Raw genomic sequence first — 19,151 nt, 5'->3', positions numbered from 1 at the left:
GTATTTACTCTGTGTCTGAGCTGAGTAGAAGGCAGGCGCTCTCGTTAGATCTTCACTCCCTCTCCTTAAGACTGAGTATTTTCTTCTATTTTTCAGATGCAGAGACTGAGGCTCAGAGAGGTTAAGGAACTCCCCAGAGGTCACACAGCCGGTAAGTTGCAGAGCTGGGATTTGAACCCTGCTCTCTTTGACACCAGAATCTGTACTCTTAATCGCCTTGTTTTCTGTGCCTTAAACCATGCTGAAATGACCGTCCTCCTCCACCCAAGCATGGGAGGCCTGTGACTTGGTTATTGTCATATTTCTTCCGATGCCTTCTACAGCATCCAGAGCACAGTAGGCTCTCCGTACCTACAGGGTGATTAGAAGGCAGTCCTTTCTAATCTCACGCGGTCGTGCAATGTTCAGGGATAGGGATGTGTGTCTAATCATAGAAAAGTCTTGGTTAACTAAGCATTTCCCCTTTTTGCCACATTCAGATGCATCAGCAAGGAGCCAACACGTGCAAATAAGAAATGCGTTATAGCCCCGTTATAAAGAGCAGACGCTCTATGCACAGACTGTATCTATAGACTATTTTGGAGATGAATGGGTCTTTCTTTGTGATTCCAAAAGCAGGACCCTTGACTTGGTGGTGGGAAGGAAGGCAGGGCAGGCGTGGAGGTGGGTCCAGCCTGGAGGCCCCCAGCACCTCCACCCCACATGCAGATAGGCACCCACTGAGTGCTAATGCTCTCCACCAGCGTCTCTCCTGCATCCTCACTGTGGCTCCGACCATATCCACTTTCTCCTCGTCCTGCTGCTTCTCACATCCCCTTTCTTCCATCTCCTCTTTCTCATCCTTGAAACCTTCTCTCTTCCTTTTCAGAAGATTTCCTAGAACTCAGTTTTGAAAAACCTTTGAGAATGAACAAGCCCCATTTAGTAACATGACCACAAATAAACTACCTGATTTGGTCTCCAAAGTCCTCCAAGAAAACCCTGGAGTCGGGGTGGAAGTGAGTGTGTCATTCACAGGCTACTAGAGTGGACAGTGGGTGTGGTCTGTGAAGGGCTTTGGTTTTAAAACCCCCTTAGGGGTGGTGAGGCGGCCCAGCAGCTGGGCCAGGAGTCCCCACCCTTGGATCAACCGGAAAACTGAGTTTCAGTAGCTACTTGTTGCCTGGGTGAGATTCAGTTTAAAGAAGATATGAAAAACACAATCTAACGGCCATTGTCCTTGTCCAGGAGTCCGGAAAGCTGGTTCTAGGTCTGGTTCTGCCACATCACACTGTGTGGACTTTGCCAAGGCCCTCCTCTTCACGGGGCCTCAGTTTGCCCATCTGTACAGTGGGTTATGGACCAAGTGCAGCCAAGGCTGACCCTTGGCCGTGGTTTCCCAGCTGGGGCATCAGTGAGCATTTGATGATGCTCATGCAGATTCCTTGTTGACGGGGAAGAGCCATGGGGGCAGAGGACTGAGAAGGGGGTGGCATTTGATAAAAACCACCCTATCCTCCATGCATACCCTGGTCAGGACAAACCCAGAGCCAGATGCACACGTGGGTTCAGGAATGAGCCTCCCGTGGCCGACAGAGGCCATCCTACTGTTCCAAGGAGGTCAGACGGAGGCTCCAGGATCTTGGGAACCAGATCCGTGGACCCCACAGCGGGGCCAGGCGCCTGCTCATGAGCTATGTGCTCTGCGTTCTGTTCCTGCCACAGAGGAGCCCAGCAGGCAGGACTCACACCTGCTGGCCACGGCTCTGAGCCCTGTACAGATACACAGTGTGGTTTTGTAGTATTTTTGGTTTTGCTGTTTTTGCAGAAGCCAAAGGAAATCTGTAGGCTGGGCCCTGACTTCCTCTCCCTGAGGATGGCTGATCTGCTCGGGCGGGGACAAGCAGAGCTCAGCTAGGAGAGGAAACCTCAAGACACAAGGTCCAGAGTTCAGAGGGCACCTGCTCTGAGCAGGGTACTGTGGCCGGCCGTTCATGGGCCAGGCTGGTTGAGGTTGTCATTGGAATCATCCCATTCACCATATGAGAACACTGAGGCACAAGTTCCCTCATTTTCACTGTGCCCACACCAGAATGAACCTCTGCTCCCTGAGCTTGGAGCACTTTTCACTCTGCCGTCAGTCCACACATATTTGTTGAGATCCTAACGCTGTTCTCAGCAGGGGGGAACACAGCAGTGAGGGACACAGGTGAAGTTCCTGCCCTCCTGCTGGGGAGGAGACAGACAAAGAAGGAATTCAGTATACAATGGAGTGTCATTTTTCTGATTAAGGCTGTGAAGGAAAATGCAGCCGAGCAAAGGGATAGTGACAGCGAGACTGTCTTGGGGTGATCAGGGAAGGCCTCTCCTAGGAGGGCAGCTGGGCAGAAGAATGAATGCAGTGAAGGAGCAAGCCCTGTGGGTTCCACCTTGAGAACATGTTCTAGGTAGAGGGAGGGGCACGTGCAAAGGCCCTGGGGCAGGGCATGTGCTTATTGTACCTTTGCACCCTTGGATTCTGATTCTCTATGTGCTTGCCTCCCCACCTTCCAGCAACACAGTTCCTAATCATCTCCATTGTTCCCTCCATCTGTCACCTCCAAGTGTCTAGGGGTGTGGCAGGGAGTAGCAGTTGTGTAGCAAGAAAAATCAAACAGAATTGAATGGGGCAGAGAGAAGGTATATCTCTAACAAGAAACCGCTTGTCTCATTTCTTCATCCTCTTTGCACAGTTCACTCTTGGGTGACATTTGAAATGGTTTCACATTCTTGCTTTGCATTTATTCTCAAAATGTGTGTTTATACCAAGACTGTGGGTTTTCCGTGCACTGTAATGTACCATTTCAGGCCCATGCTTCCAAGCAGGGCAGGAATCTGTGGCAGGAATCTGTATTCCAAAATCACAGAAACAGAGCAAGAAAGTAGGTTGGAGCTGCACTGCTGACCTCAAGCTGAGCTCAGGAGAAGGGGCTCCAGCCCACAGAGCCTGGGGTGGGGACGGGGGTGTGGCCGTTAGCAGGCTGTGATCTCGGGCGGGCCCGTCCCATCTGGGGCTCCGTCTGCTCTGTATCTGTGTTGGTGCTGATGTAGTCTAGCTCTTGCTGGAGAAGCTCATAGGCCAGGTGGGCCAGAAGGGACATACTTTGGGGGTGAGGGACCCCAGCTTCGAATCTTGCTGCCACCACGTTCTCATTTACAACTTTGGACAAGTCACATCCTCTCCCCCCCACCCCGGAGCCTTAGTTTCTGCACCTGGGAAAAAAAAAAAAAAAAAAGCAGAAATGTGTGATGCTTCCCGTGACCCTCTGCGATCCTGAAATGCCACGAGCCTTTGCCTCAAAGCAGGCAGTAGTCAGGCCCAGGGATGGAGAGTTTCGGCAGCTTCCCTTCGATTCTGTAGACATGGGGCTCTTGGCAGGGAGGGGCCGAATGAAGGGGGCACGGCCTTGGCCGTCCTGCCTCAGGCATTCATGTAAAGGGCTTCAAATAGTCCTCACCTCTCCCTGATCTGAGACCTGGGTCTGCAGAGCCAGAAACTCATTTCCGGTAGCAAAGGAATATGTATCTTTCCTCAGGGCCCAAAAGGACTTATTAAGTCTTCTGTGAACTTAATCTCATTCAACTGGAAAAATAATAATCAGAAAGCAGTTCTGCCTGGTTACCATGAGTTCCTTGAAAGTTTCCCATGAGAAAGGGGCAAAAAGCTCATGTACCGTGAGGCTCAACCCTCCCTGCTTCCTCCCCGAGGAGCAGGGAGCCTGGTGGTCGACCAGCAAGCCCATCAGCATCATTGGGCTATCCACCTGTCCATCTGCCCATTAACAGGCCCCCATGAGGGGCCAGGGCCAAGGGCCCAGCACCAGAGACACAGAACTAAGTAAGACACAGTCTGTGCTCTCAAGGGCAGTTCAGGCTCAACCTGACCGTTTTCTACATTTGGTCAAACTCTAGAGACTCCATGACTGAGCTCGCTCTCAAGGTCACAAAAATATAAATGTTCAGAAACTTTCACTTCTCTACGTTTTCTGTTTTCCACAACATCTGCCCCAAATTCATTGGCGAAACACGTTCTGTGTTTACTAACTAAAGCTAATGTCTCTCTTTGCTTTAATCAAATCAAATTTTTTCTGGTCTGTTCCATCCAATACAGTCTCATCTGAATTCTGGGGAAAAGGGGAAGAGAGGGAACCAGGGAAATTCGGGGGAAGATGATGCTGGAGACATGAAATTCACCTGCTGGGAGGCGACAGGAGACAGAAAGCCACTCACTCCATCACCAAGGACGTTTGGTTGATAACAGGATACTTTAAGATATGGAAAGTAGAAAAGCATGGGTGTAAGGTCTGGGGTTTGATTTTATTCCACTAACAAGCTAATAAGCTAGCTTGTTAGTGTTTCAGGGATGCTGGCAGAAGACCGGCGAGTCCTGGGTCAGAGAAGAGAGACTGGTATGAGGTGGGAGAGACCCCACTCCTTTCATGCCTGGAGCCTGAGCTCAGGGTGAATTCTTCTAAATTTTAGGGACGATTTTAGCTCAGTCAGTGCTTTCAGAGGCTGAGCTCAGGAAACAGAAGGGAGTGAACGTTCTTGGGACCAATTGCAAGTCATGGCTTGTCAGAAGGCACTTATTCTCTAACCTGCTTATCTACCGATAAAATAGGAAGGAAATTGGCATCTGGGCATATTGTAGAGGCCTCGTGAATATAAGTTGAATCTGAAGACCATGTACTTATTATTTGCATTAATATGAGGATGCAAACTCATTCTAATAGTTCAGTCTTCTAGGTTTTAGATGATTCCTTTTTTTAACTGAGATTGAAACTATTTGACGTGCAGCTCTAGTTCACAGCACACACGCAGACACCCATGTAGAATTCACCTGCCAGTATCTTCCTTGATAAAGATGTTGGTCATTCACTGGGAGAGGGAAGGATGTGAAGGTGAAAAGGGTCAGGTTCCCAGAGGGCAAAAGAATAGAGCCAGAGAAAAGAGCTGGGGCAGCCCCTCTTCAGATCATGTTCTTATGGATGAAAAAAACGAATCAATAGTCCATCTAAGAAAGAAATGGAAAATCTTATTCGAGCTAACCTGACGATTATAACCCAGGAGACAGTCTTTTAGAAAGCTCTGAGGACTGTTCCTCCCGTTAAAGATCAGAGCACAGGTATACAAGTTTTTGAGACAAAGGGTTGGACATCAAATGATGTATTATGGGCAGTTTACACAATCCAGGTCTACACGTCCAGAGCAAGTAACGGGTCATGGGTCATCGTGACCCCTTACCAGATTAAGAGGAAAGGTTATCTCCTAAGGAATTGTGGCCCTTTATGAGATTAAGGAGGAATGTTATCTTCCAAGGAGGTCTGGGTGCCCATGCACAGCACACACTGAAGGGAAGGAGGAGGTCCAAATGGGCAAAGAGAACTTTTGTGTTTAAATTTTTCTTGAGTTGCCATAAAATATGAATTTGATTTCATCGTCCCTCACTCCCACCCCGTGCTGTACATCTGGAGAGAGCTGTAGTTACCCCCATGTCCCTCCCTCAAACTCCAGCGGTCCCTGTGTCAACCCGGGATGCCGCCCCGTGGCTGGGCGAGGTCACCTAGCTGGCAAGATAGAAGCTCTGGGACTCTCAGGTGGAGACCCTGACTGGTGTCAGGTGCTCCGCCAGACCCTGAGACATGCCTGGACTTGCCACCCTGGCCAGCCTCTGAGACCCCAGGAGAGCAGCCAGCCTCTTCAAAGCCCGCCTCTCACCACAGGCATTTTAGGAGAAGATGAAAGGACGCCTGTGTGTTTTAAAGCAAATTAGGCAGAACGAGAGATTTTGAAAGTGCTGTGTTCCCCAAGTTGGAGGCCCTTTGATGGGCAGCAGGGGACAAACCCTGAAGTCTCCTGCCCGCAGCCCTCGGGAGCTGGGGCAGAACAGCTCCGTCCCTGGGGCACACCTGACCACAAGGGGGGCATTCGCCATCTGGGGGTCAGCGTAGCTCGCTCTTTCCCTCTCTCCTGCTTGACTTGCCTCTTCCATTGCATAGAGGATAAGTAGTGGCTGTGAGTACTTTGCGGGGAGAGGCAGGGGTGGGAATAGTCCTGAGTGGGGTCTAGCTGGCAGGGATGCGCCCGCAGGGGAGATGATGGGCTCCAGCCAGGACTCCAGCTGTGGAAGCAGGTCAGGCTGCAGGGCACTTTGGTGCAGAGCTCAGGCACTTGGGTCCAGATGGCTTGGCTCACCTTTTAGTGTCATTCTACAAAATGTACAGCCCTGGGCCAAATGGCTTAACCTCCCTGAGCCTCCATTTTTTCATCTGTAAAATAGGTGTATTAATAGATTCAACAAGTTCGCAGGAATAAAGCTCTTAGACCAGCTCTAAGAGCTGCACTCAGCCCAAAGTCAGGGCACAGGATACGTCTTCTCTTAATCGGATTAATACAGAGGACGGATCAGATAGGCTACTGGCCTGTATGGAGGCCAAAGCTTGTCCTTGTCTCATTCCTTTCCTTCAGGACTCCTAAGGCATGGTCTTTACTGTTTCAGTTTTGCACACAAGGGCTGGGTACGGCTCAGTGTGGTCAGGTGGCTCGTCCAAGGTCACACAGCTAATCAGGCTTTGGAACTGCAGCCCCCGTCCTCTTTCCACTTCCCCCACAGGAAACGGATGCTGTCCTGAGTTGTGTCTCCATCCACTGCTTGCCCCGATGGGTGACCGTGAGCAGGTCCTTTAACCTGCCTGAGCCCCTTTGGTCAAATAAATGCTTAAATGATGAGCACTTATGAGCACTTACTAGATAATATTCGTTAGTTACAGATGTGAGAAGGGAGACCGAGGGGCCGGAGCTCCAGCAGCGGGAGAGGGTCATCTGGGTATTGCCCAGAGTCCCTAACATCTCCCAACTGGGAAGAAGATACACATACCTGCAGGTCAGGGCCTCCCAGTAGGCACAGTGGCTGCAGTGCAGCTTTGACTCTGGGTTGAATCTCACGCCCATCCCTGGCCATGTGCCCTTGCACAAGTGCCCTCAGCGTTGGCTGTGACAGAGGCAGCATCACCCCCTTATGCCCTGGGAGAAGCACCCAGCTCTGTGCCCGGCGCACAGTTGTCGATGTTAGGGATAGGTCCCCGACACACAGTAGCACAGATTTCTTCAAGACTCTCCAGCTGTGGGTGCAAACGGAGAGATAGCAACCCGGGCATCTCCCTTTCTTCTGTGGCTCCGAGACCTCCTGCCCCCCTTAGCTACGCTGGGCTCTGGGGACATCTGCCACATCCTCCCACCGTGTGCCAGGTCATCCCTGGCCTCTGCTCTTACCCTGCTCGCTGGGATCCTGCTGCCCCAGCCTGGCCCGTGTTCTCTCAAACTTCCTGCCCTAGGCTTTCCCGGGCTTCCTGGTCTCAGCTGCCCTGGAAACTCCCTGGCCCCCATGACACCATCCTCGCGCACCTGCTCCAGGCACCTTTATTCTTGGTCCTCCCACTGGACTGCCGCATCATCCCTTGTCAAGGGGGCAAGGTCTCCCTCCTTTGGTCTCCCTCCTTTCCCAAGTTCCGGGCTCGGGAGGGAGCCCCATGCAGGTGGCTTGGGCCCCGAGTGCTGTGGTGTTGAATGGGCTGAGCTGCCCTTCCTTTCCTCCCGAGTGGGGCTTGGCTGGGGGATGGGGAGGGAAGCTGGGCCCGGGCAGTTTTTGGGTTTTTTTAAGTTTTTTTTTTTTTTGATGTGGACCATTTTTAAAGTCTTTATTGAATTTGTTACAATATTGTTTCTGTTTTATGTGGTTTTTGCCCACGGGGCATGTGGGATCTTAGCTCCCCGACCAGGGATCGAACCCGCACCCCCTGCATTGGAGGCAAAGTCGTAACCACCGGACCGCCAGGGGGGTCCCCTGGGCTAGGGTAGTTTTATCCCAGCGGCCCCACTGGGCACTATGATACCCCTCTCACCCTTGTTTTCCGGGGATGGTTTGTGCCAGACACGTGCTTGTCTGGGGTCCCCGCCCATCCCAGAACACGGGGGGCGGGAGGTGCCGGGCTCCTCGCCACTTTGGCTGCTGGGTTTATCAGGCACTCCAAATCCCCGTTCTGGGCATCACCAGAGATCGACCCCCAACCCCTTCAGGAGCCTTCTGGAAGCCCCTTGTTAATCATTAGAGTGCACATCTCCCCATGAAGTTAGGGGGCCTGGGAGGAAGTTATCTCTTTAAGACCAGTCAGGACTCCAGCCATTCACTTCTGCAAAGCTCTTTGGAGTCAGGGGCCAACCCCGGAGGCGGGGCCTGGGGTGGGGATTCAGAGTTCCCAATTGGCTTTCCTTTGTCATGACTTTTGTGCCACCCAAATCAGGGAAACCCCTCTTTCTTCTGGGGACCAATGTCCTCCCGATGTGCTGCCTATACAGGGCAACTCCTTAAATTCCTGACCACGTTACACGCTTTGGATGTTGTGCGGATGTCTTTGGACTCCGAATTGAGCACCCTTCAGTCTACACACATAAGAAGATTTGTGGATTTAAATTCCTTTTGTGCAGCTCACAATAGGAAAATTTATCCAGCTCCTTCTCATATGACCCTAATCCTGGTTAATCATGTTTCTCGGGAGCGCTTCTCCAAAGCACCTGCTCTGAAGCACTGCTTGTGCTTCCGGGAACCTCTGCTTTTTCCTCCAGCGCTCCTCAGCAAAGCAGCAGGCAAGAGGTACTAGGGTGAGGGGAGGAGGATTTGCAAGCCCTGGGGAGGGTTCTCCCAGCCTGCCGCACTTCTTGGGTGTGGGGGAAATGGGCAAATGGTCAAGTTAGTGCAGGAGTGGGGAGACAGCCCTCCCGAACAGGCTTCCCAAGGCGCCGAGACGGAGGCAGGGCTGCTCTCCAGACTCTAGGGGGCGCTGTGTGCACCCTCTCCAGTCCAGACTCCATATGCTAATTGTGTCACTACTGTCTGCTGCTCACAAAGCATCATTGGCTCCCCGTTTCCTTCATCCCAAAGTCCATATTTCTTAAGACTTCCATGACCAGGCCCCTGCCCACCAAAGCCACCCCTAAGAGCACCCTGTTTTCCATAACTGTGCCAATTGCCCCCATCACCGCTGCCTCCACCGTGCACTTTTTGGGAGCTGCCTGGTTTACCCCACCCTCTCCGTTCTCCTCCATCAGTGCTAGAGGCCCCCTGTGTTCAAAGCTGGGCTCCATGGCCACCTCCTCCACAGAGGTTGTCTCCCTTCTCCCTTCGGTTATCACCAACACGCCACTCCCGCATCCCTGGGGCCCTTGGCGTTCCCTCCTTGGAAACGCTGGTCCCTCACGAGCAGAAAGTTATATGTACGAGCTGCCGTGCACATGATCCTAGAGCGGCCCAGGCTGGCTTTACCATCTAGCGGTGAGGAGAGGCGTGGCCGGTGTGCTCAGTGAGGTGTTACGGGGTCCTCGCGTGCCCAGGTGAGAAGCCAGGCAGGCTGGCACTGAAGAGCAGGCCTGGGAATCCACCCCAGCCCTCGGTAGTTGTGTGACCCCAGCTCCCTCTCTGTAAGATAACAGTACCTTCCCCACACGACCTGCAACTGTCTCGTTCCCATCCTGGCTGGTCCCTAGGAAGCTACATAGCCTTGAAGGGTACCTTCCCTGGAGATCCTCTGGGTGCCTTGCCAGATGTCCGGCACATAAAGAGTCAGATGCTGACACTGCCAGATGGGCGGATTGCATGGATAAATGGGGAGACGGTGGCAGCTGCCTCATCAATCCAGAGACAGGATGAAGGAGACACTACCAGTGGCCACCAGACCTGGTTAGAGATGTTCTAGGGGCCTTAGTCTGCAGGAAAAACAATGAGGATTCTCTCTGATATCTGGATATTTAACTCCAGCAGAAGTCAGAGAGTTGACAAGTGGGAGAGAGCAGGTGAAACGGTCACAGAGCGGGGCTCAGGAGTGGGTGGGGTTCAAGCTCCAGTCACTGCCCAGAGCGGCCAAGGGCTAAAGGGGCCTTGCCCTGTGATTCCCCTGTGATCCAGTGGGAGGCAGTGTTGGGAGGTGGCTGGTGGGTGTCCCCAGGGAGCCTGGAGGCGGGGCTTGTTAGCACGCCCCCTAGTGGGAACTGGAATGTGGTGAGCCTGGAACTTGAGCGGTGCCCACAGGGAGCCTCCCTGCCCCCAGTTCTCTCCCTGCCCCAGACTCCATGGCATGAGGAGGACAAGCAGGCCTCCCGATGGGTGAGTCCCAGGCAGTGTTGGGAGCAGCATGGTTGGGAGGATTCCAGAAAGTGCAGGAGGAGGGAGGGGAGCCGGGGCACAGGGGGATCCAGCTGGCCTGCGCCAGCTCTTCCTGCACATCCTCTGAGCTGCCAGGGCTGTTCTCAGAGCAGCTTGTTTCTCTGGGGAGAGGAGTGGTGGGGAGGCAGCGCTCCCTGTGGGCCAAACCTCCAGGTGGTACTGCTTGCAGGATGCAGATGGGGAACTCAGAGTGGGCCACCGAGGGCAGGTTAATGCCAGGGTGATTCTCAAGGGCGTGGTCTGGGTTAGGGAAACACCAGGACAGTGTGGTCCCTGGGAGTGAAAACATTGGGGTGTTTCTAACCTTGGGGCTGAAGAGGCAAGAGGACAAGGACAGAGACCCCCAAACAGAGCCATTGCGTGGAGAGGGCCGCTTGACAGGAGCCAGCGGCCACCAGGTCCTGGCTGCCCCCCAGGGAGGGGGCCAGGGCCCTAAGCACCTGCCCTCAGCCCCCTTTCTCCCTCCAGTCTCCTTTCTGCGTCCCCATGGCCCAAAGCCCCCAGGGAGCCCGCCAGCGTGGGAACCCGTGCGTGCAGCCCTTGGGCACAGAGCAGGGTGCGAGAGGCGGAGAGACCATCTGGAAGAGAAGTCAGGGTGCCCGGCTCACCTCCCGAGACCCCGGAAGGCCTGGCTGCACACATTCGGCCCTCCCTGGCAGGCAGGGCAGGGACAAGGGGTGGCACTGCAGGAGGTGCTGTGCTGTCACTCCTGGTTTTCCTCCAACTGGTGTGACTTAGGCAAGTCTCGACCTCCCTGAGCCTGATCAGGAGACCCCACGGCTTCAAACCCTGCAGGGGCTTCCCATGGTGCCTGGGATGTGGCTGCAGCCCTTAGGGGGCCGCCAGACCTCGCCTGCCCGCCCCCAGCCCCATCCTGCATCTTCCTCTCTGGGTTTCCGCTTGACTTGACCTCTCTTTCAGTTCCTTCGGCCTCACCTGCTCTCCTGACAGGCCTTTGCACCTGCAGGTTCCTTTGCCTGGGGACCCTTGCTCTCTGCCTAGTTACCGGCCCATCCTGCAGTCCTCCGGGCACTACCGCTTTCTCGGGATGCCCGCCGGCTCATCCCACGCTCTATCCCCCATCGCCCTGAAGGAGGCCGTGTCATGTGGTTCTCCATGGGAACATGTAGGACAATAGCTGTATGTGTATACGCACAGATGAATTTTTAGGAATCGGCTCACGCTTTGCGGGTGGGGCTCGCAAAGTCAAAATCTGGATGGCAGACCTGCAGGCCGGAGACTAGGCAAGAGCTGATGTCTTGGCCTTAAGTGTGTGAAATCTGTAGGGCAAGCCGGGGGGCTGGAAAGTCAGGCGGGATTTCTGTGTTACTTTGTGTCACGGCCCGTTTGCCTCTCCCTGGCTGGGGCCATCTCTCAGGCCTCACCACACCAGGCCGGGCTTCTGTTGGATGACGTTTTCTGGAGGGACCTGGGTCTGACTGCAGCCAAGGCTGGTCCTTCCTGAGCGGGGCCAGGAGACGGCACAGGAGCTGGCCCAGGACGGGCCGGGGGTGGGGGTGGGGGGCCTGGCTGCCAATTTCGTGTGTGACTCAGAGGGTGGGGATGGGCTGGAGGAGCTGACCAGGGAGAAAACAAAACCGGGAAGGGAGGGTTCACATCCGCTTGCCTGCCAGGCCCTGAACTGGCCGCACGCAAACCCTGTTCAGTGCTCGGGCTGCCACCATGGAGTGCAGAGGGTCACTGGCCCTCTCTCTCAGCTCAGATGTCGCAGGGCTCAGGGCTGGGCCACCACCCACTGGGCTTTCCCTTGCCCAGAATCCCGGCTCCTTGGACAAGTCGATTGACAGCTGTGGGCCTCTGTTCCCACCTCTGAAAGAATGGAGCTGGTACCAGTGCCGTGTGACTGTCCAGTACCGTGGTTAAAACAGGGTCTGCAAGGAGAGACCCTCCATGAATGGAAGGTGGCCTCCATGAATTAATTAATAGATTAATTCGTGCCCCGTGCGGCCCCCTCAGAGGCAGGGATGGTTCTTAACCCCATTTTCTACATTAGGCACTCGAAGCTCAGGCAGCGCCTGTAATGCCCCTGGGTTACACCGCAAAGGGCTCGGTGCTTTTAGGATTTCCCGGCAGCGTCCCACCCCTGGCTGCAGCAGCTAGACTAACTCCTGACCTCTGACCTCTCCACCTCAACCCCTGATGGCTCCATCTGGGCCCATGACGCCCTCTGAGCTCCTGCCCTGGGAGGTGTAGAAACAGCCACGCTAGGGCAGCTGCGTGAATACAGCCGGTTCCTTATAAGGGGCCACGCCCGTCTTGGAGTTGGGAGCCTGGTTCCCCTCTGAGCTCTGGACTTTGCTGTGTGTCATTGGATGAGTCACTTGCCCTTTCTGAGCTCAGCCTCCACAGCTGTTAAATGAAGTGGGGCAGAAATGAGAGGGGGCAGGTGGGAGTGTCAGCTGGCGTTCCCCGCAGGAAACCGCAGGAGGAACGCCAGTAATCAAACCTAATGTTCGGGGAGCAGTCGCTGTGTGCCATGCACAGACCTATGAGCTTTCCCTGCACTGACTCGAGTCTTTCTCGGCCCCACCCTGTGAGCTGGACACTACCTTATCCCCATGTGATGGATGACGCTTCACTGAGGCAGAGGCTTCATGCAAAAGGATTTGGTTCAGGGGATCTGGTGCTTATAAAGTTGTTGGAAAGGTGATGGGGGGCATATTGGTCCTGATGCTGCAGGCTGGGGCCCAGAGGCCAGGAAGCCAGCACAGAATCGGAGGCTGCCCTGCAGACTAGGGGGTAGAGGGAGGCAGAGGGCCTGGGTCCAACGCTCAGGCCACACAGCAGCCTCCGCCCCTGCGGGAGGGAGGACAACCTGCAGTGTTTATCCTTCTCTTATTGGCCGATTCTCAACTGCATCCAGAGCCCTCCGGTCAGCGGAAGCTGGGAAATAGAGTTTTTAGACATCCAGCCCCTGCGGCACAGGGCCGAGAGCACAGAGGGAGGAAAGAATCCCCAGTCCCATAGACACTAACCAGCAGGGGGACCCTGCAAACAGAAGGAATCAGGATGCCCCAAAAGCCCTCACAGGCACACGGGTTGATGCACTGAGAATTAACCCTTTGAAGAGAGAATCTGGGCCATGTGAATTACAGATACCCCTTATGCCTCTAGCCCATTGACTGCTTTGGGACCCCCTTCACTGCAGGTTCTCAGAGGTAGAGCAGAGAGCAATGAAGTACTGGTTGTCCCGTCCCTTGAGGAATGGAAGCAACTAATGAAGCGAGTCAGAATCATAATTTTCGTAATTCCCCCGGTTGGTTCTTTCATGCCTGATTTTGTTTGGTCTTTTATGTAACCCTGTCAGTAGGGCAAGCCAGGGACTCTGTTGGACTTTTTACAAATGAGGAGCCTGAAACTTAGGGAGGGAAGAGAACTGACATTTATAATGTATCCTCTCTGTGTCCCGAAACCAAGCTGGTCACTTTTGTGCAAATAATTTTTATCCTACAGCAGCCCTCCATTTGGGCATTATTCGTCCCACCTTGTGGATTCAGAAACCGAGTATTAGAGAGAGGCAGTGCTTTGCCCATGAGAACAAAACTGGGAATGGGAAGAGTTGGGATTCGAACCCAGGTATGTCTGGGCCATCTTTTATTCCAACAACCATTGGCCATGACCCACTGGCACAGAACCAGAACAGATGGATTCCTAGTGTCCAGTGACCAGGGGCTGCAGAACAGTGCAGGAAAGATTGTTCTTTTTTTTTTAGTTTATGTTTTATTGGTCATTTGGAGCTCTTTGGAGGTTTTTTCTTCCAGTTTTATTGAGATATAATTGACGTACAGCACTGTTTAAGGTGTACAGCATCATGATTAGACTTAACATACATCATGAAATGATGAGCACAGTAGGTTTAGTGAACATCCAACATCTCGTATAGGTACAAAATAAAAGAAGTAGGAAAAAATGTTTCTTGTGGTGAAAACGCTTAGGGTTTGCTCTCTTCACAACTTTCCTATGTAACACACAACAGTGTTCATTGTCTTTATTGTGTAGTACATCACATCCCTAGCACGTCTTTATCTTATAACCGGAAGTTTGTACCTTTTGACCTCCTACATCCTGTTCGCACTCCTCCTACCAGAGAGGGTGGGAGGAGTGGGAACTGGTAACCACAACTCTGATCTCTTTTTTTTTTTTTGTGGTACACGGGCCTCTCACCGTTGTGGCCTCTCCCGTTGTGGAGCACAGGCTCCGGATGCGCAGGCTCAGCGGCCATGGCTCACGGGCCCAGCTGCTCCGTGGCATGTGGAATCTTCCCGGACCGGGGCACGAACCCGTGTCCCCTGCATCGGCAAGCGGACTCTCAACCACTGCGCCATCAGGGAAGCCCACAAATCTGATCTTTTTTTCTGTGAGTTTGTTTGTTCGTTTTGAACTATAATTGACCTACAACACTATGTTAGTTCCTGTTACATAACATAGTGATTCCATATTTCTATACATTTCAAAGGGATCACCATAATAATTCTAGTTGTGATATGTCACCATACAAAGATATTACAAAGTTATTGACTGTATTCCCCACACTGTATATTCCGCACACTGTATATTCCCCACACTGTATGTTTTCTCTCCCCTGACTCATTTATTTTGCAACTGGAAGTTTATACCTCTTAATCTGCTTTCCCTATTTCTTCCCCTTCTTCTTTCTTTCCTTCCCTCACTCCCCTACCCTCTGGCAACCACCTGTTTGCTCTCTGTGTCTGTGACTATTTCTGTTTTATGTTTGTTCATTTGTTGTTTTTTAGATTCACATGTAATCGATACCATACAGTGTTTGTCTTTCTCCTTCTAACTTCACTAAGCATGATACCCTCCATGTCCATCCATGCTATTGCAAATCTGCTTTATGGCAGAGTTATTTATGCACCTCTTCCTTATCCACTCGTCTGTTGATGGGCACTCAGATTGCTTCTGTATCTTGGCTGTCGTAAATTATGCTGCAGTGAACATAGGGCTGCGTATATATTTTGTAATTAATGTTTTTGTTTTCTTTGGATAAATACCCAGAAGTGGAATTGCTGGATCGTACGGTAGTTCTATTTAAAATTTTTTTAGGAATCTCCATATTATTTTCGATAGTGACTGCACCAATTTACATTCTCACTGACAGTGCACAGTGGTTCCCTTTTCTCCACATCCTCACCAACACTTGTTATTTGTGATACTTTTTTTAAAAATGTATTTACTTTAGTTATTTATTTTTGGATGCGTTGGGTCTTCGTTCCTGCGTGGGCTTTCTCTAGTTGCGGTGAGCGGGGGCTACTCATTTGTTGCGGTGCGTGGGCTTCTTACTGCAGTGGCTTGTCTCGTTGCGGAGGACGGGCTCTAGGTGCGCAGGCTTCAGTAGTTGTGGTGTGTGGGCTCAGTAGTTGTGGCGCACGGGCTCTAGAGCGCAGGCTCATTAGTTGTGGCGCATGGGCTTGGTTGCTCCGCGGCATGTGGGGTCCTCCCAGACCAGGGCTCGAACCCGTGTCCCCTGCATTGGCAACTGGATTCCCAACCACTGTGCCCCCAAGGAAGCCCTGTGGTACTTTTTTGATAATAGCTTTTCTGACAAGCATGAGGTGATATCATTGTGGTTTTGATTTGCATTTGCCTGATGACTAGTGATGTTAGGCATCTTTTCATGTGCCTGTCAGCCATCTGTATGTCGTTGGAAGAACATATATTCAGGTCTTCTGCCCATTTTTTAATTGGGTTATATGTTTTTGATGTTGAGTTGTATGAGTTCTTTGTATGTTTTGGATATTAATCCCTTATCAGCTATATCATTTGTAAATATCTTCTCTCATTCAGTAGGCAGCCTTTTTGTTTCGTTGATAATTTCAATTATAGGTCTTTTACCTCCTTAGTTAGATTTATACGTAGGTATTTTATTCTTTTTGAAGTAATTGTGAGATTGTTTTTTAATTTCTATTTCTGATAGTTTGCTGTTAGTGTATGGATGTGAAACAGATTTCTGTATATTAATTTTGTATCCTGCAACTTTACTGAGTTCATTATGAATTGATTTAGGTTTCTGGAGGTGTCTTTAGACTTTTCTATGTATAGTATCATGTCCTCTGCAAACAGTGAGTTTTACTTCTTCCTTCCTAATAAAGGAATTTTTATTCCTTTTATTATTTTTTTTTCTTTTTCTTGTCTGAGTGCTGTGGTTAACACCTCCAGTACTATGTTGAATAAAGCTGGTGAGAGTGGGCATCCTTGTATTTTTCCTGATCTTAGAGGAAATGCTTTTATCTTTTCACCATTGAGTATGGTGTTAGCTGTGGGTTTGTCATATATGGTGTTTATTATGTTGAGATATGTTCTCTCTGTACCCACATTGTGGAGCATCTTTGTCATAAATGGACGTTGAATTTTGTCAAAAGCTTTTTCTGCATCTATTGAGATGATCATGTGATTTGTACTCTTCAGTTTGCTAACGTCATCTATTACATTGATTGATTTGTGGATATTGAACTATCCTTCCATTTTTGGGAGAAATCCCGCTTGATCATGGTATATGTTCTTTTAATGTATTGTTGAATTGTTTACTAATATTTTGTTGAGGATTTTAAAATTAATTTGTTTATTTATTTTCAGCTGTGTTGGGTCTTTGTTGCTGTGTGCGGGCTTTCTCTAGTTGCAGTGAGCGGGGGCTACTCTTCGTTGTGGTGCGCAGGCTCCTCATTGCAGTGGCTTCTCTTGTTGCAGAGCTTGGGCTCTAGGCGTGTGGGCTTCCGTAGTTGTGGCGCGTGGGCTTCATAGTTGTGGCGTGTGCGCTTCAGTAGTTGTGGCGCGTGGGCTTCAGTAGTTGTGGCTCACGGGCTCTAGAGCGCAGGCTCGGTAGTTGTGGCACATGGGCTTAGTTGCTTCGCAGCATGTGGGATCTTCCCAGACCAAGGCTTGAACCCGTGTCCCCTGCATTGGCAGGCGGATTCTTAACCGCTGGGCCACCAGGGAAGTCCCGAGGATTTTTACATCTATGTTCATCAGTGATATTTGGCCTGTAATATTTTTGTGTGTGATATCTTTGTCTGGTTTTGGTATCCTGCTGGCCTCATAGAATGAGCTCAGAAGTGTTCCTTCCTCTGCAATATTTTGGTATAGTTTGAGAAGGAAGGGTGTTAACTGTTTTCAGAATGTTTGGTAGAGTTTATCTGTGAAGCAATCTGATCCTGGACTTTTGATTGTTGGGAGGTTTTTGTTTGTTTGTTTGTTTTCTTACTGATTCAATTTCATTACTGGTCATTGGTCTCTTCATATTTTATATTTATTCCTGATTTAGTCTTGGGAGATGGAACATTTCTAAGAATTTATCCATTTCTTCTAGGTTGTCTATTTTATTGGTGTATAATTATTCATAGTAATCTCTTACGATCCTTTGTATTTTTGTTGTGTTGGTTGTAACTTCTCCTTTTTCATTTCTGATTTTATTGATTAGATTTCTATTACTATTACAATTTCTTCCTTTATTTTTGTTAAGATTTGTTTTGTGTATTTAGGTGTGCCTATGTGGGTGCATATATATTTACAATTGATATATTTTCTTCTTGGATTGATTCATTGATCATTATGTGATGTCCTTCTTTGTCTCTTGTTACATTCTTTATTTTAAAGATTAGTTTGTCTGACGTAAGTATTGCAAACCTGGCTTTCTTTTCATTTCCACTTGCATGGAGTACCTTCTTTCATCCCCTCACTTTCAGTGTGTGTGCCTTTAGATCTGAAGTGAGTCTCTTATAGGTAGCATATATATTTGTTATTATTCCTGTTCAGCTTCAGTGATTTCCACAACTCCGTCTTCCAGCGCGCTGATCCTTTCCTCTGTATAATCTAATCTGCAGTTGATTCCTTCTAGTGTTTTTTTTTTTTTTAATCAGTTATTGTATCTTCATCTCTGTTTGGTTCTTCTTTATATTTTCTATCTCTTTGTTAAAAAACTTCTAAAGGCTCACCTTGTACATCCAATCTTCTCTCAAGTTCTTTGACCATCTTTATGATCATTACCCAGAACTTTTTATCAGGTAGATTGTTTATCTCTGCTTCACTTAGTTCTTCTTCTGGGGTTTTGTCTTGTTCCTTTGTTTGGAATATATTCCTCTGCTGCCTCATTTTGCCTAATGTGCTCATTTTATTTCTATCTGTTTGGTAGGTTGGTTGTTTTTCCTGACCTTGGAAAAGGGGCCATATGTAGGAGACATCCTATGGGTCCTAGCAACACACTCCCCTCTCATCACCAGAGCTGTATGTTCTAGGAGTGCCCCCTGTGTGGGCTGTGGGGGTCTCTCTGTTGTGGCAGGCTGACTACTATGGGTGGCCTGGAAGGTGTGGCTGGCCCCCAGTCGGGGGGATTGCCGGGCCCTGCACTGTATGGAGTGTGCCAGCCACTGGTGGGAGTGGTTGGGTAATGAGGCCCCTAGCCATGGGTCCCTAGGGGACCCCAGGGCTAGTGCTGGCCCACTGGTAGATGGAGCTGGGTTCCAGGGTGAGTGGTTGCAGGTCCGAGGTTCCTGGATCTAGTGTTATCCTGCTGTGGCCAGGGTCAGATCCTGACATGGCTAGCTGCAGGGTCCAGGGTGTCCCAAAGCTGGTGTCAGCCAGCTGGTAAGTGGGGCTGGATCCCAGGGCAGCCAGCTGAGGTGTCTAAAGTGTCTTGGAGCTGGTGTTGGCCTGCCTACTGGTGAGTAGGGCTGGGGCTCGGTAGTGGGTGGAAGGAAGGTTCCTGGGTCTGGTGTTGGCCTGCTGGTGGGCTGGGCTGGGGCCCAAGGCCCCCTGGGGCTAGTGTCAGTCTGCTGATGTGCAGAGCTGAGTTCCAGGGTCTCTGGCTGCAGGGCCCTGGGGGTCTCAGAGTTAGTGTGTTGGCCTGCTGGTGGGTGGGGCTGTGACCTTGCCCCGTTAGTTG

At 50.9% G+C, this 19,151-nt stretch overlaps 1 protein-coding gene across 1 annotated transcript in view; it reads left to right on the top strand.

The window, feature by feature from the left end:
* ST3GAL1 (ST3 beta-galactoside alpha-2,3-sialyltransferase 1) overlaps positions 1-19,151 on the top strand; it is an 87,911-nt gene that overhangs the window by 44,914 nt on the left and 23,846 nt on the right. The window contains exon 2 of the mRNA XM_059995222.1: positions 97-151. The gene's annotated coding sequence lies outside the window, so the exon portion shown is untranslated. The remainder of the gene's footprint in view (positions 1-96; positions 152-19,151) is intronic.

Source organism: Delphinus delphis, chromosome 17 (genome assembly GCF_949987515.2).
Source record: "Delphinus delphis chromosome 17, mDelDel1.2, whole genome shotgun sequence".
In the NCBI taxonomy this organism is placed as follows: Eukaryota; Metazoa; Chordata; class Mammalia; order Artiodactyla; family Delphinidae; genus Delphinus; species Delphinus delphis.
This window is presented reverse-complemented; position numbering and strand designations above follow the sequence as displayed.